The sequence below is a fragment of the Pollicipes pollicipes genome, unplaced genomic scaffold (genome assembly GCF_011947565.3).
Source record: "Pollicipes pollicipes isolate AB1234 unplaced genomic scaffold, Ppol_2.1 Scaffold_7231;HRSCAF=8579_pilon_pilon_pilon, whole genome shotgun sequence".
NCBI classification, from domain to species: Eukaryota; Metazoa; Arthropoda; class Thecostraca; order Pollicipedomorpha; family Pollicipedidae; genus Pollicipes; species Pollicipes pollicipes.
The window spans coordinates 33,570,869-33,590,866 of NW_023597034.1; the positions used below are offsets into that span (position 1 = coordinate 33,570,869).

General features: G+C 49.5%; 1 protein-coding gene across 1 annotated transcript in view; it reads left to right on the forward strand.

Moving 5' to 3' along the window:
* Nucleotides 1–399: 399 nt before the first annotated feature.
* LOC119110034 (PDF receptor) overlaps nt 400–19,998 on the forward strand; it is a 143,504-nt gene continuing 123,905 nt past the window's right edge. Inside the window, exon 1 of the mRNA XM_037233779.1 lies at nt 400–613. The gene's annotated coding sequence lies outside the window, so the exon portion shown is untranslated. The remainder of the gene's footprint in view (nt 614–19,998) is intronic.

The following is a 19,998-nucleotide window of genomic DNA, read 5'->3' on the forward strand; positions in this document are numbered from 1 at the left end:
ACGGACACATTTTTCTGACAAGGCAATGCTTGATTCCCGCATGCTGCAAAAGCAACTGATCCGATTGCCACCACCACCACGCGACCCGCCCGACTGGGTGGCCCGTCGAAGGCGCGGCTTGGGGGCCAGAAGGCAACCTCATCTCCGTCAGAAGGGAGTTCTCAGCTTAGAGCTGTGTAGAACTTGGACAGACACAAGTCGTGAACCGTCGCACGCCACTGCTCAACTGCGCCGGGCATCCGCCGTCGCCGGTCCCGCCGCCGCCCTCGCCGTCTGGCTCGATCAGTAGCAGCAGCCGGCGCCGGTGGCGGAGCTCGCCGTGACCCGGAGGCGCGCGCAGGCCGGCGTCCGGCGCGGCCCGGCGCGGTCACTCAAACGTCGCGGCGTGTCCCTGCCGCCCGGTCGGTAATTATAGCGTCGGCAGTCGCCGGCCCGCCTCTTGGCCGCCGTCCATCGCGACGCGCACGGCCGTTTGGCGGAAAACGGGAAACCGAGAGTGATCGGTCGGGTCGGGCCGGAAGCGGCCGGAGCGGCGGCGGCGGCGGCGGCGGCGGCGGTGTGCCCGAGGCGGTCCAGGTGGTGCGGCTCCAGCGCAGGCCGGCCCCGGTGCCAGGTGGGTGTCCGGCCAGCTTCCCGAGCCCGGCGGGCTGGCCTGTGACGGAAGCGAGCTGGCCGAGCGGGAGACCGATGGCGAGTGGTCGTGACGGCGGCACGTGCAGACTGGGGCGGGGGGAAGAATAAGGAGTCGGATAGCGGCCGGCGCTTTTAATTCAGCACCGATCTAAACGCCATCGATGCCAGGAGTGCGTCCACAATGATGCACTGCAGAGCAAATGAAGCTACGAGTGTCCGGTACTTTAGCGCGCATTTTATCCTTGCAGCATTAACCTGAAAGGGACTTAGAGGCTATCATTTTGAGGGATTTAAACTCTGGAAAACAATGTGGGACTGCTAGGAGCAAGACACTTTGGATGCTGGGACTAACAGGAATGTATGTTACAAGAGAACGAATGTTGTCAAAAGTTGTAGTTAGCTTATGTCAGACCACACCTACAGTATTGTGTACAGGCTTGGTCACCATGCCTCTTAAACGATGTAGACAGGCTGGAAAGAGTTCAGCGAAAAGCAGCTAGGTTTATGAATGGAATTGGTAACTTAGAGTACAAGGATAAGCCTAGAGCCTCATATTTGTATTCACTGAAATATCGTAGACTTAGAGGAGATCTCACAGAGGAACTGATGGCTATGAAAGTGATATATGAGGCAGACCTACGTAGAGCACTGGAAATAAGGCCGAGACTTGAAGAAACTGACTTCATTGTGCAAAAAGTGGGAGCAGAAGCGTGAAGGGGCAGATATCATCATCAGAAACCATTTGGACAAGTTTAATCGGTCTGAGCATCCCATTTTCAGCTAAATTTAGGCAGGTCAGGCGGATAACTTAGTTTCGAGGATGTGTGCGGAACCCGAGAAAGACCAACCTCAATGGGCCCTCGTGACTTTCCGTCGGCCAGATGGCTTTATGTCTTTATGTCTTTAAAAGGCGCGGTGCCCCCTGCCGGGAAATGACTGACACCCGAAAATATAGAATGGGTTGCGAAGAGATGTAGCAGTTACGAAGCATTTGGGAGAATTTAGTAGGGGTATGCACGGTACAATAACAATTAAATGGGAGGTGCTGTCTCTCCCAGAACCATGAACTTGCAATACATTGTGATGCGGTGTTGTAACCGATGTCATAAAATCGTGATGAGACAGCTTTGCACAGCCTGTGTTGATCATCATTGAGATTTGCGAGGGAGATCCTGGACATCCCTCCTTGTCATCTGTATCCATCCCCAATCTATCTTTATCACAAATTGCAACAAATGCACAGACGGCACACCAGTTTATAAAGCTTTTAGTAAAAATCTGTGTGTTTTTGAGGTTTTGAACATTCAGTGACTTCGTAGGTCTGTTGGCACAATGTATTCCGGCAAATGTGACGCTGCTTACCATCACGTGTCGTGCGTGCCACGTACAAACGTGCCCCAATGGCTTAGCATGGGAAGCTAAAAGTTCGTGAACTGCTCACAATGGTCAAATGATGGGCGGAAACTAAAATCATACTTTGCCAACGAGGCATTGCAGCGAAACGAAATCGGCACATTTCGACTCGGCAAGGAACGGTCGATCTCGCCGGTGAAGCGCGAGTCGATGTCTGGGCTGCGTACATGCCCTCGCGCAAACTGCGATTGTGCAAAGATGTCAGGTCTTGGCAGCCCGGACAGACAACGACAAGCAATCAGCTACATGATACATACGCACGCACCGTGTACAAGCTACCCACACAGTCCAGGAATCTGACCGATGGCGACACCAGCAGGCAATCGGGAAGCGATCGGCGTTTTTCGAAACCAATCTTATACAATAAATGGGAACTCCGACGTTGGGCTGCTAGTAACTCGAGCCCCGTCAGCGGTAGAACCCAAAGCCTTACATGTTCTCAGTCAGCGTAGCGGAAGGAAGGTCTATGCCGGGAGTGTAGTTTCACGACATGATTTAGAGGGCTGAGCACTGAAAATGGATCAATTTAAACCCAGAATACGCCCGCAGACGGGTTTCTCCCCAGATGTAGCCTGTTTTGTCCTCAAAATTGGGGAGGGGGGGCTGGAGGGCGGGAAGCACGGGCTGAAGCCCCCCCCCCCCCCAAGTCAATACGACACTGTACCCCAGGTTTATGTAGCTTTGTTGTCCAGATCGGACAACTGTGTGATGAAGGGCGAGCAGACCTGCCCTATTAAGTTGGCAATGGCTGACGTGATTTGCTGCGTTTGACATAGCGACAGTACGTCTCCCTTTTCCCCGAGCCGTGGCATTACTGGTGTCCTTGAATAGACCAGGAGTCAGGGCATACAGTGTCATCCTTTACCTACGTGGAGGCGTGCAATTTTGGACATCAGAGGTGCTGCAAAAGAGCCCATTCCTGGGTCGAGATGGTCGGCTGCGTGTTATTTGGAATTATCAGAGCAGCAAAAAACGTCAACTACCACGTGCCATCCGATTGCGGATTAGCCAGCTTTGAAGGTAGGGTAAAGCTTCACAGATAGGGTGAAAATAATATTACGTGTGATGTCTTTTGCTGTGAGCATAAACAGCCCTCGGCTCCGGGTTTTCCGGCGTTGTGAGTTCTGTTGTCGGAATTAATCGGCCTTCACTATAACAGAAAATGCTGGATAAGCGACGTCAGCTGAAAGACTTTGATATTCCTGCTGTCACCAGGCACACCATTAACACTCGCAACCATAAGCATCGTCTCTAGCGTCGAATTGTATTAATACATACATCCTTCTTTGCTTCATATCGCCATTTAAGTTGGATTCCCTGGATGGTCAATCATATGCAGCGTAGCGATTCATGATATATTGTTAAACAGACAAACGGAAATGTCCATAGTGTCGAAGGGCGTTCCAGTTCCCAGCATGAGCTCGCCCATTTTCACAATGCGTCGCGTATGATCTCAGTCACCAACTCTCCCCTGCTCGCTGTCTGGAGTGGTTAAGTGCATCAGAAGAGCACATCAGTTCCGTTCAATTCAGTTTACCTGGAGCAATCCACGGAGTGGGTTGTGCTGCTTCACGTCAAGATCAGGGACACACTGCACCTAGGCTGGTTGTCACGCAGGACAGCCAAGTGTCAACTTTGTACAGTCAAGCTGCAATGTCAAGTTGAAAACTAACAACACGCCATCTTGATAAAATACAGGTCTCGACGACAGGCTCTCCTGGAATTTTACGCATGGTTGTCCTAGAAGTGCTCAGCGTGGTAAGGGTGCCGAAAGACAATGGCAGGTGCTTCCATGCAGAGGCCGCACAGTAAACGAGGACGCTCTGTGTCCAAGCGAGCTTCCTCCTACGAAGGTGAAGGCTGCCCCTGTCAGAGGTACTTGTTTCCCGGGAGGACACGGCAGCCCGCCTTGTAGACGGCGCTCGGACCGCGAACGGCGCACTCTTCCGTGGCAATGCCTGAAAACCTGGGCCGAGTCACGGTGGGCCACCAGGGTCTCGACTTTTGGCAGTTCAAGAGCGTTTAGAGCTGAGGTTATGTTGTTTTTTGTATCCGGTAATGATCCCACCCGCGAAATTGATTTGAGCCTTTACAAGATCTTTGCATTGTATGCAACCGGCTCTTGGTATCCCCACCTCACACGCAAAGCAATGCATGACATGATGAAATACGTACGCATAGATAGGAATGTTGGTGACTTCGGTAAAGAAGCTTCAAAGCGACAAGGATGGCGTTGCATTTTTGAGCTACACGCATGAGATGTGTGCCTCAAGGTGGGACGGAGTCTACCATAACGCCTAAAGTTTAAATAGATGATAAGTGAACAAAACGAAAATCATCGGACCAATGATCGAGCCCTGGGGCACGCCGCACAGCACCGGGAGAGCGAGCCGTTCGCCCCGCACGATATGCTCGCGACCATTGAGGTAGCTCTTAAACCAATCGATGCCAATTAGCCATACCAAGACGGCTTTATAAGGAGGACGTCACGGCCGAGGCTGGCGAACGCCTTCGAGAGATCGATCCCGTCACCGACATCATCCATGTCGATGTTTGTGACCAGGCACCGGACAGCGCCGAGCACGGCTTCCGCAGTGGAGTGACATGGCCTGCATGCTACGGGGGTGAACTCAGTAAGCTGGTTGAGGGCAGATAGCTTGTAGGTGGTTACAAGCTACCTTTTTCGGAATCTTAGAAAGCACACTGAGTGGCGATAGAGGCCTGCTGTTGGACGGCGCGGCTGCGTTGCCAATTTAAGAATGGTTTCCACACACGTCGCCTTCATTTGGTCGGGAAATTCCTCTAGTCGTAAGGGATAGGTTAATTAAGCGCAAAAGGTGAGGTCCAACTGCAGCAAAACGCTGCCACGCAGCCGCGAGTGGTACCTCGTCGAAACTCACAGCACACGAGGGGCATTCGTGCAATGAGCACAACGAGACGTTCCCGGCAGCGTCGCCGGCTTGAACTGGGAGCCCGCAGCGCGGAAAGTCAATAGTCTGAGGTCTGACGGCCGGTGACGAATGTACTGCGCAGATCCGTGGCGATAGGAGCCTCCATAGCGGCGAAGGAGTGGTTTATCTCATCCGCCACTGCCGCAGCCTCCTTCGGGCTGTGGCTAGTGTCTGGGTCATCATGGCCAACCTCTAGGAGGTCGGCTAGACGCGACGGCGGTCGCCCGACGCCGTCACAGAAAACCGCGTCGCGCTGCGAGGTGGCGAGACTTCACTTGGCTGCGGAGGCGCTTGAAGTCGGCCTTGACTTCCATGGTGCACGGGCACAGGTGGGGTCGCATGCATTCCCGCCCAGACATTAGAGCTGGCAGGGCCGTGCCGTCGGCCAGCAGTACGGTCCGGACACGCGCACCCGCTGAGGTGGGCGGCGGGTGTCCATCTCGGCATTCCCCACGGCCGTGCAGTGGTGGGAGCTGGCGTTGACCTCCGTGCCTGTCTGAGGAGAGTGGGTCAATATAGACGACACCCCAGTGCACCCGTCTCCAGTCGCGCACCGTGCGTCACCGCGTAGCGGGCGGCAGTCTGTCGAGTGGGCGGCAAATGACGCCCACCGCAGCCGGCCGGCCGCCGCGCCAGGTAGCCGAGACCCGCAACGGCTCCAGCGGCCCGTTCCGAGCGATGCAGGATCGTGACACGTCCTCCGTAGCGACTGCCACGATCACATCGCAGGGCACCATAGTCAGGGAAGGCAGGGAACCGCACTTGAACCTGCAGTGTCAGCCAGGTCTCAGCTATGCATAGAATGTCAGCTTGGTGGTCGTTCAGTAGTATTGTGACATCTGAGCAACCGGAAGTTGCGCTGGGCGCCGGAACGGAAGTGGTACTTGGCAAAGCGCTAATTGACAAAGAGCTTCCCTGCTTTCCTTTTCTGTACCGCACCTTTAGCGAGAATATGCACTCGCACAAATAAATGCTTGAGAACGTTCAGCGTAGTCTCTGTATGCGGCCTCACTCGACTAGTAGTTCGTACACCATCTCTGCGCTTCATTTCGAGAATATACAGAATGCTGTACACAAACCAAACTTTAGGGCAAGAATTCATTTATTAAGTACTCTGCACATGGTGTGAACATGGCCTCTAGCTTTAAATTTGATAACGTACTTCATCAGCATTTGTAAGCATCCCACTTCAACTGTCCTACGGAACAAGTACATGAGACCTAATGTGTCGTCTCCGCGTTCGCAAACCTTTAGCCCGCTTCTTTCCAAAAAGAGACCCAAAACCACTTCACGAGCCAATGACGTTTCTTCACCATCTTTTATGACTGGAAAAACGCAAATGCCCGCCACTTGGCCTTGGAGGCCATCTGCTTTGCATAACTGTGTATTGACAGAGTGGTATGTTCCTGTTTTTGCATTGCGTGCCTTGCTTCCAATTGATAGATTAGCGGCAGTTACTAGAAGGAAGTTGTGACAGGTTTTCAAGCAGTGTTAAAGGTCCGCGTCTTCTCAATCATCCGCTACGAGATCATTGGCATTTGTTAATGTCTTGATCGGTACGTTCAGATCAGGTAAGCTCACGTTGACGCTCAATTGCCTGTCTTTTGCCTTGGCCCTTGGGTTGCTGAGAGCGCTCGTTACGTTCAAAGATTTCATAAGAAATCATGAAATGTAACATTTACCTATGCCTTTAATCTTCATTTATTTACAGGACGGATCTGAAACTATTGTTAGCGACTAGAAACACCAAGAAAAGGGATTTACTGGAAGCAAACATATGGTTAGGAAACAACCGTGGCGACGCCACGGCAGTATGCAGCACCATCCCGTACAGCGGCATGCAAATGTGCAAAACATCCGATTTCAGATCAACACAAGGCCTGCACAGCTGTCATGCTCTTCCTGATCTGTTTTTGGATGGTCATGGCAAAGCTTCCTCGTCCAATAACGGCTTCAACGCCCCTACACTGTTACGCGTGTTCCTCTGAAAAGGTTGGAGATGATTGCAAGAATAGCAGTGTGCTAAAACTAAAGGAGGAGTATCAAACAGAATGCGCACCAACGCAGAGATTTTGCACAGTTCGTTCGTACACGAGGCTCTTCAAACTGCCTGGTGCAGAGCCGCATGTTTGGAGCATGAAGAGGTCATGCGCCGAACAGTGCACTCCGAATTGCTCCACCTCCTCCATACCTTTTCAAATTCAAAGTTGCACGTATTGCTGCATGAAGCGATTATGTAACGGAGAGGACCGCCCTGATCTAGAAATGCTAGCCAGTACTACTGAGAGGGTGAAACATACAACAGCGGAATCAGTCAGTGTTACACATGCAAGCAAAGCTCCCCAAATGTTTCATTGGTGCCGGTTGACGCTACTAATTCACTTGATCTCTCCGCTCCATCTGTTCTGGCCCAGTTAGCGGGGAGTATTTTGTATTGAGAGCTCACAACTTGTCAGAATCAATACAATGCCAAATGCCGTATTGTGTGTGGTTGTGGCTGACGCACAAACGGTGCAGTACGCGCTTGACTCGTCAAATGTAGCAGCTGTGTACTAGTGACTGCCCACCTGGAGCCCCTTGTCGCCGGTCGCCGTAGTGGGAACAGTGTGCAGTCTCGGATGCGAACTCCTCTTGAAAGAGGACCCCTCTTAATGTGAGGCCCACTTTCCGATGGCCTTCGGAGCAGCAAGTGACGCACGGTTTTTAGTGGCGAGCAGCCCAATAACGGGGACAACGTTGTGGCAGGCGGATGATGAGTAGAATTATATCAGATACATTGGATTAAAGGTGGCCGAATAGCTGGAAATTGAGCCTTTAGCATGAATAATTAAACCCCAAAATGAAAACGTCAAAAAATGTTTTCGTTTCCACGGGAAAAAGTCAGTTAGTGGCATCCTGCAGAGTTGTACCTGATTGCACGAGATGCGCTTGCAATTCGGCTATACGTGTTAAAAATTGAGTCACGTCGTGGCTGACAAAGTATGCATTTATCCATCTAAAGGTATTGATTTAGATCACAGATCACAGCAGCATTTTTAACTGCTTCTGATACTTTCAGCCATCTCCAGGCATGTCAAACACTGCGCCCCGCATTATCTGCGGGGGGGAGGGGATGAGCCGCAGATATTGTGGTGGAAGAGTAGCGAACGGGCGGGGCGACATCTATGCAGCGTTTACGGCATGACATTGGTTTTGTCATCCATTCAAGATGGACGTTGCTAGATCTTGTTAGCTAAAAATGCTAGGTAGACTCGGCCAATAAGAAGATCGAGGTGGTACGCTGCGGTTTTACGACACGCAAAAAAAATGCGCGCGCGCACATTAACCTGGTTTTCAGTAAAAGACGTGTCCACTCATTGTCAATTTTTTGCTCCAACCCTATAGCTTTGCGGGTCGCGTATATCATGTATCGTATATGTATATATATATATATATATATATATATATATATATATATATATATATATATATGTATATATATATAAGCGCATATCGCCTATAGCGTAACAACTAAAGGTGCCTATAGATTGTAACGGCTCCACCAATAACATGATAATCACTTTCTGGAAGGATACCATTTTATGGTGTACAGTGCTGTGGATGAGAAAACAGTGAATTGCAGACGGTTTGGATGAGTACAATAGCATGCCACCATTAACAGTGCGCATTGTGCATAGCTGCTAGTGATTTCACTTTCTCTATCGATTCGCTGATCTCATGTCAAAAGTCATGCGCGATCATGCTCCAGATTTCAAGCGTATTTTGTCACGCGCATAATCTGTGATGGCTGGTTCTTTTCACCAATTTGAAATCGTTAACTTCCTGAAGTTTCTTGGTGCGCCGCCTGAGCACGGCCTACTTCGGCCCAAACAGCGTTGTGTGCAGGCCGTGCCCTAGTTATGCATATTACCGTGCTTGCGAGCCCCAAATTTTGTGCCTCGACGAAAAGTCCATTGAGACACCGAGAGAGCAAACGACATGTTTCCATATTGGCACCGATACACTGAACAGCAGTGTCACAAAAAAACCCTTTCAGCGAAACAGTCAGATAACTCTTACTGAATCTTTGTGTTCCACAACGGGGAAACGTTGACACAGGTCGGTGCAAAGAATAAATGTGTGCTCAACAGGGTGCCAGGCAATACTGGGGTAATCGTTTGAATACCCCCTCCCCCGGCGTACATCCAAGCATACTTCCGAAGTTTCGAATCAGCCTGTTTTGCATCAAATTATTATTTTAATTACTTCTATTGATTCTAGCCACCTTTAAGCATTACGTCAGCCAGAGGCGAAAAAATCGCAACAAAACGTCTCATGTACAACTTATAATACCCAGCATAGTTGTTTGAATCCGTCCCTTTACGCAGCGGTCGCTTATATTCACTAAACGCGTTTCATTGCAACAAATTGTCTTATTCTTCTTTGCCTTGCCTGAGTGAACCGTTGCCAGCAGTTTGGTAACTTAAACAGGACAAAAGGGGCTCATTCTCTACGGTTAACTTGAGCCCTTGAAAAATACAATTTGCCGAGAAGGAGATTCCAAACTATCAGAGGGTGACATTGCCAATTCCGCATAGAACTTATTCGTATTTTTTACCACATGAAAGCTTGGTTGGCTTTGAACAGGAATAGCAAGCTAGTCTGCTCATTCAATGACATTAAGTTTTACAATGCAAAATGTACAACGTAAACTGACCACCTAGAGCTAACTTGCTTTGCCTGTGCCCCTGGCTGTATTTTTCCGTCATAGTTCCTACATGGCAACTGCACCATTGTCTTGGTCTCTTTCTGTGGTTACCAGTCAACCCAAATTTTTGTCTGTCGTCTGTAAAGAACGTTTGCAGCAAAGCTTTGCAAAAATGAACCGAGAGGGCGCCGCGGGTTAATCGGGGTCAAAAGCCGGCTGGCTTCAGTCGGGCCAGATGTGACGGGTTGGCGGGTCAAAAAGTTGCGTCTGCATTCTGCACCATCAGCCAATCAGTTTGAACGGCCAACGGATTCGCCGCCTTGGTGGCTCGACTGTTAGGCGCCGCCGCCAGACAATGGATCAATTCGTATGCGCCGAAGCCTAAGTTGCTCCGTGACTCGCCGAGTAACAGTGTTTCGAATGGCATGCTGCTCCGGGGGCGAGATACTATAGCCTGTTGCGCGATTAATGGCCGTTACGTTTTGGTTACCTGGCCTAGTGAAAAACCTATGCTGGAATTTAGCAAAGTGCGTGGGTTTTGTCGTACAAAACATGATTTGAGGTTGATGGTTAAGAGGGCAGACGGTATATTTCTGCGAAATATCCATTATTAAGGGCAAAACAGGGGCATCGATAAACTATTTAAGAAAGCTGACGCAGTGCGAATTGTAATGTGTGGCGCAGCCTGGTGATTTTAGTGAAAACAATATCTAAATAGTCCCATTCTTTGCACCACGGCTACATTTATATTTCTGTCACATCACCTTGCTGTGCCTACGCCGCGCAGGACAATTTTAGTAGCCCTTCCTTTCATTTAAAGTTAAGGAAGTGGACACAAAGTTTGGGTATGAAGGCCGTGAGTTCCGGGATGGCGCAACGCCTCAACTATTAAGGAAGCTGCAACCCACTTTCCCCGCATGTAGCAGTTGCGTGGCTCCAGAATCTCTTGACAATTACAGTCCAGCGCGTAGCTTGCCGAGCTCCTCGGGCACAGTTTCGCCGGCCGACCCAACAGTGGCTGCCCCGTGACTCGTGACCTGGCACTAGAATGGTCGGTGACGGATGCCTGGGGCGTCATGACCCCGTGCGCGGCCTCGGACGGGGGGTCGCCGGTAGGGGGAGGGGGACCGGCCACGCTGGCTGCCCGGGCGGCGCGGGCGTCCGGTCGCCAAGAGCGGCCGGCAGCTCAGCAGGCCGTGACAAAGCTGCGCCCTGTCCGCGCTGCGCCACGTTTGTCTCCGCCGACGGGTCCCGTCGGGTGCCAGCGTCTCCCTCCCCCTCCCTGGCTCCTTCCTCAGGCGCCGATTGTTTATGGTCTGATCAATAGTCGGTGGACGCGGGCCATGGTCAGGGGACGTGGGTGGACAGGGGCGACGGAAACCAGGGTCAGGGCTGTGCTGGATGGGGTGGGGTACCAGTTGGGCCTTAGGGAGCTCCTGGCAGAGATGATCCGTGGTAAGCTTGCCAGTCTTAATACCCTGAAAACCTGCCGTCCCACAGTCGAAACTTAAGAAAACCCGCTCCGTTCCAAAAGAAAATTTTCTGGAAGAGGTGCATCCAGGCTGGTAACCTGGAGTTTTCATGGGTGCCCACAGACTGATGCTTCTCGCAATTTGGAACCTGAAGCATTAACATGAAATGATTAAACAACAGGGATGTGGCAAGGTATACACATGCATGCATACATACACATGCTCTCCCACATACACGTACAGATGCACGCACTCTATAAGCTGAACCTCTAACTGGTGATATGACCTCACTTGATGCGGTGATGTTTTAACGATTCCACCTTAATTTCGTTCGAACTTAATGTGTTGTGTATTCTTGGTGCTTGATGCTGAGTGGCAGCCTGAACAGCTTGTAATGCAGGAGTAAAGTTTGATCGAAATTGTTGACAAAAACGTTATTTTCCCTCCTACCCTTTGGGCATAATACATTACTCGCATCGCTGCAGGGTTTGGGGTACGAACCCGACATTTATTGGGAGAAAAATCAATGGCCTTACAAACTTATCAGCTAAGCACTACCGGATATCGGATTTTCCTGTTTTGCTATTGCTTGGTTTCTCATAATTTACAACATAGACATGCATTGGGAAAAACCGCGCTTTCTGAACATGCAACCAAATTTCTATGCTTTCTCTCGGTACAGATGGACCCAAACCTTTGGGTTGTGATATCCATGTGAAGTTTAAATAATGTCAGTGGCACTGAGCCTTGAATTTTATTGCAGCAAGGTGTCGCAATCTTGTTAGCAAAGCTCTCTGAATGACGAGCAAAAACATATAAGTTCCGTGCGTATTTGGCATGCGCGCCCGAGAGCGGCGTCGGTAATTTCTTTCGGTGACAGCGGCCTTCCTACCCACGACATCGTTATCTGTCAACACGGTAATACAGGCACCTGTCTTGGTGTTCTGGTAGCAGTTCGGTTTTTCGGTCGGGCAGACAGCGAACTTACGGTGACACCTTGTAAGTCGCGCAGGCCGCCACGGCACGCCACACGCGAGATTAAGTAATCTGGCCTCGAATCACGTGCACTGCATACATTACGGGCTCCCTCGCTTCGGCCATCATGAAAGGTCGGTCCACCAATGCAAGCCGCACGCATCGACAAATGATGCAGCGTTACAATGGTCCTTCCCCACGACCTTGTGTGTTTCCCGGGGCGAGACCTACAGCGCGGCAGGCTGGCAGGAGTTATCGCCTCGTCAGTGAGAGCGGAGACTATGCCAGCGAGGCAGGACATACAGCCCCACGGCGCCACGCTCGGATGGATAGCGTGAGCTGACACACCCGGATGTGGTGGGAACCAAGCCAAAGACTTTGGGGAGCGCGGACGCGTGCTATGTTGACGGATCGGGTATCCGAGTGTAAGGAAACACCGAGAAGCTGCCTATGGAATGAGCCATTACTGCACTTATTTAGAGGCTTTTTTCAGGGCATCGCTCGTGACGAGCCGTTGCACTGCATCAGCAAGTCGCGCTGGGGGTTTGGGGGCGGGGCTTGGGCGATGTGACAGCTGACGAGCAGGCTGTAAATTAGTCTCATGTAGATGGCACCATAGCCTAAACCATAGGAGCCACAAGTAAGAAATCCATGCAAACGGAGCTGTCATTGTTTGGTGCGATTTAAGCGATCTGAGGTTTTCCACGCACCGTTCTGGCGCTTTATCACAACTCGCTTTGTTTGAACTAGAGTGGCTGCTAGCCCGGCTAAACGTGGCACTTTCAGTAGAAAAATCGATGCGTTTGCGGAGATTTAGGCCTTTGGCCGCTGAGCAAGGCACTGCAAAAAAAACGGCAGTGTGATGGATGGTGGTCAAAGGATGGTGGTCACGCAGAGATCAACGAAACGTCTGTGTATATGTTCGCGGCCTAGGAAATGTCATCTTTATTCGCCCAATTTCCTTGGCCATAACGGGCTGTGCTCATGACTGTCGTCGACAAGGATTTACCCAGTCCCGGCCGACTCCGAGCGTGCCCATGGATCCGGCCCTATTAAGAACATATATCAATATAAAAAGTACCTTTGCCTGCGTTGCCCATATAACTTCAGGTATATATCTGCTTACGCCAGCAAGATCTGGCATCAAACTTTCAAAACGGCAGATCCATGGATTGCGTGCGAGCTGGCCTGTCGGGCGTGCGTGACCATCTGCATACAAAGACCATCACGGCTACCTGCACGATTGACATTCCCTTTTGCATTGAAAGGCGTCCGTCTCGTGACGCCGCGACGACGGGCCGTCGAGTTCGCTGCCTGGTTTGCCCCGTGTTGTGAAGGCTGTTTGCAATAAGGAAGTTTTAGGTTCGCATTCGAAACGAACAAGGAGGGTTCTGTTTTTCCGCCATTGCAAGGTTGCCGGAAATTAAACTATGCTGAAGCAGTTTACATATAGCTTCGCAGCTCTTTAAAAAATTGCACCTTTTGTCACCAAAAATCGTATAAGAATAATCGCTGTGTTCAGGAGTTGCAGATACGCTATGCCAACATGAGTACTTCGTACTGGGTGTTTAGCCAATGAGGTGAGAAACAGCTTGTGGTTGTTTTCAATTGCATTCAGCTTCCTTAGTTATTTCGGGTCGCAATATCTTCAGCTGACTGTAGCGGGGCTACGTCATACCAAATCAAAACCCAGTAGAATTGCTACACTCTACTGATTCTGAAAACTCTTAACGCCGAGCGGTCAAAAAGGGCAACTCACACCACACCGGAAACCCTTGTCTTAGGAAACCCCTCAGACTCGCAAACCTTCTCGGTCCAAATTTGCCGAAGTTCGGAAGCAATGACATCTGCTCCGCTCCCCCTCATGTCAACTTTGGTTACGTGCCCCGTGTCACATTTCTGGTTACTTGGCATATTGGCAATAGATCAAGCTTAACTTCCACAAATTTTTTAAAAAAATCCGCTCATGCTCTCACTTATTTCCATCAAACTCTCAAATTAATGCTCATCAAGCCTTATCTGGCTCGTTGCTGATTCAGATTAACGTGATGTCAATTGGGATGATTCAAGTTTCAAGAGCCGAATCAAATCTGATTCAGAGCTATTTCACAAGCTAGATATTGGAGTCAATTTTGATTCAGAGACATTTCACAGGCTAGAGATTCCAATCAATGTTGATCCACGACAAATCTGGATGATGCTTCATTTGCTCCTGGATCTGAACCAAATCAGGCAGGCATATTCATTTGGCTGCCAAGTGGCACGTATGCCTGGCTACATAGGTACTGGCTTCTCTTTCTCCCCTGGAGGCGTCTGAGTTATTTGGTTTGTGAGCTTGCACTCGTGTTATTAAAGCAAGTCGCATTTTCGACAGTAGGTTTTTAGCGTGAGACGTAGGAAGGCCAAGGGTTTGGTGCGGGGAGGGAACGGGCTAAGCCCTCAACTTTGGAAAAATAATTATCGTTGGCCCTACGGACGTTGACTGGAAATTGGTAAATGACTATTGCCACCTTCCTCAACCCCTCCACCCAAGGACTGGCATAATTCCCCTAAGATCAGTGAAATATTGTTATTTGTTATTACAGCCAAGACATCTTTAAATAGGGAATTAATATTATTTTTCACTTGCAGCATTTTGCAGCGCGCAGCATGTTTGAAGGTATCGTACAATTTCTTTAAAGATTGAATGGTCTGATTTTATAACAGTTTTGTGATTTGATTATCCCATGACCAGGAACATTTTTTGAAGTCATGATTGTAAGCTTAATGCAGTTTATTGTCCGTCTTCATTTCATCTAAAGCTGACCTAGCTATATTTTATTTGTATCGGTCTTGTTGGAAGACCCTAAGGCCTACTACAGCACGTACTCATTACCCGATTCATTAATTGTACTCGACATCACGTGGCTAGAAGCTGCACTCGGAAGCTAGAAGCGGATATGCGTAACAACGCAACTACACGCTCATGTCTCAGCACGATTTTTTGGTCCCATGTTTTTTTGTTGTCCTGTTTGTTGACGAAACCGCGGCTGCCGAATGTCCGGAGATGCACCCCAATATCCGCCGCGTGGAGTACCGCTAGCGAAAATCCACGGCTGTAGTGCCAATGCTGTCCAGCACTTTATGGCAGAGGAGGGCGCGTTTTTCACCGACGAAGACGGAAAATTTTGCAGTGACGGACGTGTCAGGCGCTTATGACCGAAGAATTATGAAGTACTGGTGGGAATTGGTGGCAGGAAGCTGGGCTTTACGTGTGTGTGATCTTTTTGGTCCTTGCTCGTTTGGTTTAGCGACTAGCATGTTCTATATAGCATTGGTTTTAAAAAGGCGTGGTATTAGAGCTTCCTGGTCCATTGCTTAGGTCACTATAGTTCTGGCAGTGTTGGACAGACTGGGCGATTTGCGAACGGCGCATATGCATTAAAAGGTGAGTTTTGCGTCGTTTTCTGCTCGCGTCGCCCGTACATGGCAAATCCAAAAAAAACGCGCCCAAAAATCGCATCCGTGGCTTTTGCAAGAGCGTTCGTGCACGGTCGTGCCCTTCGATTCACACTGAAGCCAGTGTGATCGCTTTTTCCGAGCCGAAATGTGATGACCCCGGTTCGTTTCAATCCCAATGCCAAGCTATGACCCGGGTTTTTTTTGCACGCGTTTCGGGGTATTTGGCGAGAAGCCAACTTTATGTTTTTCATGCTGAACCGATCGGATAAGCTTAAATGGTCTGCTGGTCAGGTCCGGTGCCGAATTTTCTATTCCGATATGACCCTACGGGCCCAGCCGCTCCCTAAACTAGACCAGGCCAGCTGGCACAAACACCGCGCCGTTGCTGCATTTGTGCATGACGGGAGGAGGATCTTCCGAAAATTGTCATGTTAGATATGTAGCTTGTTGCTGTGGCACGTAGATCAAAGCCTAAGTGCAAGCATACTCCAACACACTCTGTTTTGAACCTCAGCTGACGCGCTAATCCAGGCCTCAGCGCCGCTGCAGTGCACATGAACGGGCTCGCACTGAGCCTGAATACGGTACCAATGGGTCCGGGCCCTGGTTGTTTATTTGTTTTTTTTTTGTCGGCTTTTCGCTCAATGAGTTGGCGGCGAGCGTTGGCCTCCAGTAATATCAAAGCCGAAATAAGGAGATACACGTACGTGCACGCGCGATCATTCGTCAAAATTTAGTGATACGCTTAGACATCGACGGAGACAAGTCGCTAGTAGCTATCGGCCCGACCGGGGCCAATCTCAGATTGTGACCGTGAGTAATCGGCATCTAAATCCGAACTGTCTGCGCAACATTCGCCTCGGAGGAGTGTGTCCTCAAGATATAACAGCATGTTGTAATAAATAAAAAGACGAGGTAGGGCGCGAACCAAACTTTGTCGGGTGTAGCTTCATTACACTCTCGAGGTCCGGTGACAGGTTAACAAGTCAGCGTGCCTGGCGAATGGCCCTCCGAATTCATTTACGTAGTCCACATAGTCGCGTCCGTGCCAAAGATATCGCTTATCGAGTTTTTGACTGACTGGGTTGCCTTTGCAGCCTCGTCCTCCAAATGAGCCTTCCGCCTCACGCCAGCGGAAAAAAACGACGCAGATGCTTGCATCGTTCGTTGTATCGGGCGTGCGGCCGCGTCGAGACAGCCATCTGCAGCAGCTTACAACCGATCGAACCGATGTCACACATGCCAAGTGGCTGCGGTGGACAGAGCATCCCGAAAATAGGCCGTGTTAACATTCACCGGCGTCCAATCGTCCTCCAGTTTACACCGAGACGGCTGTCAGAAATAGTGCCAGCCGCGTTAAAAATACGCCGGTCATTAGACGCCGTGGTGAGTCCGCGTTCCCACCGCGCGCGTGACTCAGCTGTGACAGCGCTGATCAGCCGGAGCGAGCGCGCGGCCGCGGGCCTCGGACAGTGCGGAGAGCGCGGCGGGGGACGGCGGCTCACCTCGGCCACGGGCTCGTGACGCGGGACGGGACGGTGACGCGCCGCCGGCCGAACCGGATAGCTGGTGTTGGAAGCGTGGGTGGCGAACTGGCTGTTCGACTGCCTGCGCCGGCGCCATGCAGCCTCATTGTACTGATTGAAACGTTGGGGTGGACTTATGATCTCTGCTCGTCCGTCCTGTGCTTATGAACTCCGGGATTCTCAGGCCTGGGCTGAGCGAAGAAGCCGTCACGTAATCCATTTGAGCACCAGGGTAATCTTTGCTGTTATTTTTGCTTTGCTTTTTCTTTGCTATACTTTGCTTTTAGGCATGCGTCCTGAGTTTAGCTCTTCCAGATACAATGGGCGTAAGCGTTTACACGAATTTTAGTGATACTTATCATTAATAAATTGCATCCATTTATAAAATTATCATTATACAAATTTTAGTAAATTTTAATTTAGTTTTTTGGGGAACTTTCACGGCCGCTGACGCTGAAAGAGGGCATACTGAGCAAAGTCTCATTTAAAATTAGACCTGAACTTGACTTTATCCATATTTTCATGTGGGGTAGTAAACAGTTCTTTTTACAGACGGTTTCCAAACCATCAGGCATAACATGATTTTGCACTACGCATCAAGTTTACGTTGTCTGTCAATCTTTTAGCTCGCGACATGCTTGCTTCATGGCGAAAGTGCCTTCCGTCGTTGGACTGGAGATGTTATAAAAAGCTGTTGGCATTATTACTGATAACATTTGTGCGACATGTTATCTATGTGAACCGTCGCTGGCCGATCCTTGAGTAAAAAGAGGAATAATTTGGGCATTCGAATTTTCATATGAGCTGGTATGCTCTTTTGGTTAAGACTTTCCCAAACAGCATAAGCATGTTAGGAGAGTTAAAAGGAACTGCCAGCAGATAGCATCATGCAAGAAAATGCCGCATAGGGTATACACAGATAACTACGTTGCATGTGGAATGTTCATGTCTGGTTATTTTGATGTCAGTAGGGGCGGGGAGACTGCGTCGAGCACTGATTTTCATTTCAGCTATCGACCATTGTGGTCATGGTTTTTCCTTTCCCGACTGTCGGTGTCGTATAGACCCATGTGTATATATATATATATATATATATATATATATATATATATATATATATGTCTATATCTATATCTATATCTATATCTATATCTATATAATATTTTACATGAAATCGTATTGTATATTTATACGTGATGTAAATATACATAATATTATTGCTTATATATATATATATATATATATATATATATATATATATATGTGCGTCATAGTCATTAAATATTGGCAAGCCAAATCATTAATTTCTTCGACGGCGTTCAACCCAGAACAGGTGCCACTTTTGTGCCCGCAGGCTGCATTGTGTGGGGTAAAAAAAACTGAAAAGTGGTGCAAATAGTTCGTAAAAGCTGACGATGGCCCGCAGCAGATGTTGGCGACGTCAGCTGTCAAGGACTTTGGCTACAACACTCTGGAGCTGCCAAGAAAACAAGCATAGTGCCGTGACAAAGCGCTGACTCCGTAATTTTTTAGTTGCGGTGACTGCGTAGTCGTAAACCACTGATATTCGTCTGCTTATCTTCTCCTGTGCTGCAATGGCACAGTGCAGTGACATTGCAATGGCACATTCCGATGCGCTTATGAGACATAAATCGTCCTGAAGATTCACCAGCATATGTCTTTGGAAATTTAAGCTACAGGTGGCACCCACACCCAAATACGTCATCTGACTGGAATTGCGCGGTACTTGAAAGCGGTCACGGATTCGCGGGAGTTTTAAGCAAGGATCATTATTAAGTAATGGGCGCGAGAGATGCCAATGTCTTTTGAATATTTCTTGCTACACGGACATGGGGTAAATAAATCCTGACCAAACGGACCATAGATTATGTTATATAACCGTTGTTTTGTTTTTCGTTCAGTTGAAGGATCAGTATTATTCACCATGGTTTCTCTTCAATAGGATAGAACCAAATGCACTAACTCATGATGCGTCAACCATGCCATTCTCAGCCGTTACATGTGCGTGGTTTCTTCAGCATGAGTCTTCTTGCTGTTTATTGGTGCTCGGCTACGCCAACTGAAATGGCCGTCTTGCGCGTAAGAGCACTTTTCAAGCCGACTGAAATGGTCATCTTGCGCCCAAAAGTCTTCAAGCCGACTGAACTGGCCATCTTGCTCCTAAGAACATGCCTCCAAGCCGACTCAACTGGCCATCTTGCGCCGAAGAGTAATCCTTCAGGACGACTGAGCTTGCCGCCTTGCGCTTAAGAGTTAGCCTTCAAGCCGACTGAAATGGCCATCTCGCGCCTAAGAGTAGGTCTTCAAGCCGCCTTAACTGTCCATCTTGCGTCTAAGAGGATGTCTTCAATCCGACTGCACTGGCCATCTTGCGCCTAAGAGTGTGTCTTCAAGCCGACTGAACTGACCATCTTGCGATCTTGCGCCTAAGAGTATGTCTCCAAGCCAACTTAATTGGCCATCTTGCACCTAAGATTATGTCTTTAAGCCGACTGAAATGGCCATCTTGCGCACAAGAGTATGTCTTCGAGCGGACTGAAGTGGCCATCTTACGCCTAAGAGTAAGTCTGTAGAGTAAGTCTTCACGCCGACTGACATTGGCATTTTGCGCCTAAGAGTAAGTCTTCAAGCCGACTGAAAGGGCCATCTTGCGCCTCGGAATGAGTTCTAAAGCCGGCTGAAAGGGCCATCTTGCGCCTCAGAGTGAGTTTTAAAGCCGCCTGAAAGGGCCATCTTGCGCCTAAGAGCAGGCTTTTAAGATGGCGCCGGTATGTCCGAGCCTGCGCCGGCGGCCGTAGCGGGCACCGGCCATCAGATCAGGCATGAGTCTGCAGGAGCCTTTTCATGAACAGGTCTTGTATCAAGGACAAGGATGATAT